Source organism: Vombatus ursinus, unplaced genomic scaffold (genome assembly GCF_900497805.2).
Source record: "Vombatus ursinus unplaced genomic scaffold, bare-nosed wombat genome assembly UNPS02014785.1, whole genome shotgun sequence".
NCBI classification, from domain to species: Eukaryota; Metazoa; Chordata; class Mammalia; order Diprotodontia; family Vombatidae; genus Vombatus; species Vombatus ursinus.
The window spans coordinates 310,161-316,160 of NW_020954563.1; the positions used below are offsets into that span (position 1 = coordinate 310,161).

The 6,000-nt window shown below is 38.7% G+C and overlaps 1 protein-coding gene across 1 annotated transcript in view; it reads right to left on the reverse strand.

Annotated features, from left to right (window-relative positions):
• LOC114046661 (bactericidal permeability-increasing protein-like) overlaps positions 1–6,000 on the reverse strand; it is a 41,204-nt gene that overhangs the window by 3,786 nt on the left and 31,418 nt on the right. The gene's annotated exons all lie outside the window — the stretch shown is intronic.

The following is a 6,000-nucleotide window of genomic DNA, read 5'->3' on the forward strand; positions in this document are numbered from 1 at the left end:
CCCCTCTCCCCAAGAGCTTCAACCCTGTCCCAAATGAGATTGCAGATTTCGCCTCCCTACCCTCCCGCCGCCCCCCCCAAGGTCAATACCATCAAACGAAGGGAAGAAAAGAGCTTTCCGTTTAGAGCACGAAAAAGGAAGTGGTAGAATACAGTAGGAAAAGCCCACGCCATGAAACAGGAGACCTAGTTTAAATCCTGGTTCTTCCCCTTCCTGGCCATGTGACCTTTGGCAACTCTTTTCCCCCTTTAAGGGCCTCAGTTTTCCCAACTGTCATTTAACAAGCATTCATTAATCATTTATTCAGTGTTGGGCACTGTGCAATGATAATGATCATAATTGACATTTCTATAGCACTTACTATGTGCCAGGCACTGCGCTAAGTGCTTTGAAATTATTATCTCATTTTATCCTCACAACAACCATAGGAAATAGATGTTCTTACTACCCTCATTTTCCAAATGAGGAAACTGAGGCAAGCAGAGGTTAAATGGCTTGCCCATGGTCACACAGTTAGGAAGTGTTTGAGGTTGGGTTTGAATTCAGGTCTTCCTGACTCCAGGCCCAGAACTCTATTCACAAAATTCTGTGAAGACAAATAACAATAGAAGGAAAGACCACTGCTGCCTTCAAAGAGCTTACATTTGAATGAGGGAAAACAAGTTATAAATTTACATAAACTGTAGGATGAGGGTAATAATACTTGCACCCCTTTCCTCACCAAGTTATCACCAGTAATTTTTGTTGTTCAGTTGTTTCAGTCATGTCCAACTCTTTGTGACCCCATTTGGGGTTTTCTTGCAAAGATAACGGAGTAGTTTGTAATTTTCTTCTCCAGCTCATTTTACAAATGAAGAAACTGAGGCAAACAGGGTTAAGTGACTTGCTCAGGATCACACAGCCAGCAAGTGTCTGAGGCCGGATTTGAACTCAGGAAGATGAGTCTTCCTGACTTCAGGCCTGGCACTTTGTCCATTGAGCCACTTAGCTGTCCTGTCATGTGTAAATTGCTTTGTAAAATGGAAAATGCTATAGCTATAAGGGTAATATTATAATTATTTATAATTATAATGAATTGATTGACTTAAACCCAGGAGAAAAGGAACCATGTGCAGAGGTAACTAACTTTAAATAAGACCACTTCTGGGTTCCCTTCCAAATCTGGGATTTGAAGAAGAGCTGGAATGTCAAGAAAAAGCAAGCAAGGATAGAGTAACCTCCCTAATTCAACATAGAATTGTCCGTTGGCTATAGAGGGGCCTCTACTGACCCATCATCAGCACTTCAAGCTGTTTTCCATGCAGTGGAAATGTGGTGCACACACTCGCTCAGTCTCTCTTTGTAATTCATGGCAATGGAACTTAAGCTCCTTGACGACAGGGATTGTTCTTTGGTATCCCCAATGCCTAGCATAGTACTATGCACAGAGTAACCATATAATAAATGCTGTTGAGCTGGTTTGCATTAGATCAGGCAGTTCTGACACACATTTGTGAGGAGACTGGCCTAGTTGAAGAAGTAGCCTGTGGCCAGAGGGCAGATCCAATTGAGTCCATGACCTCGGTCTCATGAACATCAAATGTCAACCACAGAAACAATCAGCCTTAGACTACTTATTATACAGCTATCTGCATACAGAGACATAATTTAAAACATATAAGTTACATGTAAAATAAATGTGTGCTTGATTCTGAAAAAAAAAAAAGAATACATCTTCTGTGTTCAAAGCACTGCTGAGGCACCACAGTACTCTTCTTTGGGTTGAAGGATCTAGGTTCAAATCCTGACTCTGTAACTTATTATCTGTGTGACCTTGGGCCAGTTACTTAACCCCTCTGGTCCTCAGGTTCCTCATCCATAAAATGAAGGGGGCAGACTAGATATCCTCTTACTTCCCTTCCAGCTCTAAATCCATTTTTGTTGTTGTTTTTGTTCAGTCATTTCAGCTGTGTCTGAGTCTTCATAACCCCATTTTTTGGCAGATACTGTAGTGGTTTGCCATTTCCTTCTCCAGTTCATTTTACAGATGAGGGAACTGAGGCAAATAGGATTAAGTGATTTACCCAAGGTCACACAGCTAGTAAGTGTCTGAGCCAGATTTGAATTTGGGTCTCCCTGACTCCAGGCCTAATACTCTATACACCATCCCACCAAGTTTCCTTAAATCCATTTTACCTCAGCAAGAAAAAAACGAAGAATTTAATCACTCAATTATTTTGTCTATGATCTCAAAAATCATAGGATTTAGAGTGGAAAAGGATTTAAAGATTAACTAATTCAGGGGTTCTAAAGCTTTTTGGTGTCATGGACCCCTCTGGAAGTCTGGGAAAGAACAGTTTTACTCTGATGAAACCTTCTCAGAATATTTTTTAATTCATAATTGAAAGAAATGCTAAATTTCAGTTAGAAGTTAGTGAAAATAAAAATGAGATTTTCTTTTTTCTAATCCAAGCTCATGTATTCCCAAGAAATCTCTCCATGCACCTACTTTCCATGTCCCATCCTAATTTTTTTTATAAATCTGGATGTGGTCCTCAGAGCAGTTCCCATGGAGACCATGAAATAGCAAAAGCTGCTCACGTCTCTACAGCACTTAATAGTTTACAAGGTGCTTTCCCCTCCCAGCCTTGAGTCCAGAAAGCTGCTAATTCTCCCTTAGACTCACCTGGAAATGGTCAATATATGATTGCTTCAATTCCACACCGAGGCTGTAGAAAAGGTAGAGAAGGGAGAGGAGAAAAGGAGATAGTTGAATTCCAGACCTTTCAAGTATCAGAATACCTAGAGGGGCAGACTTTGGGAATTAGAGGAAAGTGTTCAAATTGGTTTGGAGTTCAAATTGGAAGGAAGCAGGGGCAGAAGAGAGAAATTAGAAATACTTAATTCTCACAAAGCCTTCTGTAGAAAAGGGGTTCCTGCCCAATAGAGTAGGATCAACCAACCAAACTGGAGACATAGCATTTGTATCAAAACACTTAGTCTGGAATCCCAGCTCTGCCATTTAAGAGTCAAGTTCCCATTTCTGAGGCTGTTTTCTTATCTTTAAAATGGGAGTAATAACTGCACCACTGAGCTCACAGCCCAGTTGCAAGGGCCTATGGCCCTTTGTGAACCTGAGTGCACTATTATTCTTGTTGATAAAGGTTCAAGCTCATTTCCAGTAACAAGTCTCCAACTTCATCATTTGGTATGCTTTTCAGTAAGGAAGAAAGTATAGCTAGCTGCCTGGCCAGTTCCCTGCTATATCTTGGAAACTTATGGTCATCAAGAGTCTCTCTGTTCCTTCCTCCTCCCCCCACAAAGACCACTTGTATCTGAAGAAAGAATAATAAAAATAATAATAGCTCCCATTTATATTGGTCTTTCAAAATGTAGCTTATTCTCAAAAAGGTGGGACCTTGCTGCCATATATTCTATGCTTAGCAGATTCACAACTATATTTACCCCAAGCTCTACTATGCTAAAAAAAAAAAAAAACAAACTCAAAGAATATTAAGTCCATGCATCATAGCAAAAATTAAACTTGTCAAAATGATGTTGGGAAGAAATAGAATAGTAATAGGTTCTGAATGAAGGCCTCACCATATTTAATTCTATTCATCAGAAATACATTAAGCATCTACTATGTGCCAAACACAGTGCTAATCCCTGGAGATACGAAGGTAAAAACGAAATGGTTCTTGTCTTCATGTAATTTACATTCTACTTGGAGGGATTCAACATATACTGTTTGTATTCCTATGTGGGAAGATGATACATTCAACTTCTAAGAACTTTATCATCATTAGGATAGTTAAAAGGAGTTTACATAGACAGAAGGCATGGGTGTGAGTTGATGATATTGGAATGATCTCCAAAAAAATGAAGGGGAAAGAAAGAGGGATGCATTGGGAGAAGGGGGAAGGGAGAAACAGACTAGGGAAAAATCTTCCCACATAAAAGAGACGTGTAATAAAGAACTTTTACAATGGATAGGAAAATGTTTGGGGGGTTGGCAGGCAATGCTTGAACCTCTCATTGGAATTGATTCAAAGAAGGATAAACAGAAGAAAATCGGATAGAAAGAAACACAGTTAGTAATCATAATGGCGAGTGTGAATGGGATGAGCTCACCCGTGAAACAGAAGCAGATAACAGAACAGATTAGAAACCAGAATCCAACAATATATTGCTTACAAGAGTCACATTTGAAATAGAAAGACACAGAGAGAATTAAAATAAGGGATTGGAGCAGAATCTAATATGCTTCAGCTGAAGTAAAAAAAAAAAGGCAGGAGCAGCAATCATGATCTCAGACAAAGACAAAGCAAAAGCAAAAACAGACCTAATTAAAAGAGATACTCAGGGAAACTACATTTTGCTAACAGGTACCATAGACAATAAAGTCATATCAAAAAATTTTACAGCAAGTATTTATGATAAAGACCTCATTTTTCAAATATATACTGAGTATAGAACCAAGTCAAATTTATAAAAATAAGAGCCATTCCCCAATTGGCAAATGGTCAGAGGATATGAACAGGCAGTTTTCAGAAGAAGAAATCAAAGCTATAGTCATATAAAAAAATACTCTAAATCCCAAATGATTAGCAAAATACAAATTAAAACAACTCTGAGGTACCACTTCACACCTATCAGAAATGACAAATGCTGGAGGGAGTGAGGGAAAATAGGTGCATTAATAAATTGTTGATGGAGCTGTGAACTGGTCCAACCATTTTGGAAAACAATTTGAAACTATGCTCAAAGGGTTATAAAACTGTGCCTATCCTTTGACCCAGCAATACTGCTACTAGATCTATATCCCAAATAGAGCAAAGAAAAAGGAAAAGGACCTATATGTACAAAAATATTTATAGCAGCTCTTTTTGTGGTGGCAAAGAATTGGAAATATGGTGGATGCTCATCAATTGTGTAATGGCTGAACAAGTTGTGGCATATGATTGTGATGGCATACAATTGTGCTGTAACAAATGACAAGGGGGGTAGTTTCAGAAAAAAAAATACATGGCAAGACCTATATGCACTGACTGATGCAAAGTGAAGTAAGAAGAACCAAGTGATTATTGTGCACAGTAATAGCAATGTTGTAATGATGATTAACTGTGAAAGACTTGGCTACTCTGATCAGTATAGTAATCCAAGACAATTCCAAAGCACTCATGACCAAAAAAAAAAATGCTATCTACCTCCAGAGAGAGAACTGATAAATTCTGAGTTCAAATTGAAATATAATTTTCTCACTTTATTTTTCTTGCTTTCTTTTTGAAATATGGCTAATATGGAAGAATATTTTGCATGACTTCATATGTATAATTGATATCTTATTGCTTGTCTTCTTAGTGGATGGAGGAGGTGGGGGAAGAAGGGAGAGAATTTGGAACTCAAAATTTTAAAAGAAAAGAATGTTAAAAAAATATTTTTTTAAGTAAGAGAACTGGTACTCCTCAAGGAACAATGAATTGTTCAAGTTCATAGGGTGAGAAGGGGGAAGAACCTAGATTCCAAAAACCCACCTGGGTCATCTTACCTTTCCAATGTCATGCGCCCCAAAATGGTACCATCCTTAACTTTAATATACAGGGTAACAGTTGTTTTCTGGAATGAAAACAGCAAATGATATTGTTGTATTAGCTCCTATTATCAGGAAATTTTTGACTTGTAAAAGACTTTGAGAAGTCAGCAGAGCCCACGGAAAGCACTTTCTTGGCATAGTGAATAAATTAGACCCTTCTTCAAAGGAGCACTAGAGATAATCTGATTGGGGCAATTAAAGGACTGATTAAACAATTATAGAGTTTTCCTCCCCAAGTTGCCTTTGAGCCATTCTAGTGATACAGAGCTCAGGAAGGGGATGGGAATGGGGCGGGGCTGCCTAATCAGCAAACTCAACTAGAGGTGTGCCAGCCCTTCCCTCATTTAGAATGGAAACTCCTTGGGGGGCAGGAACTATTCTCTCTCTCTCTCTCTCTCTCTCTCTCTCTCTCTCTCTCTCTCTCT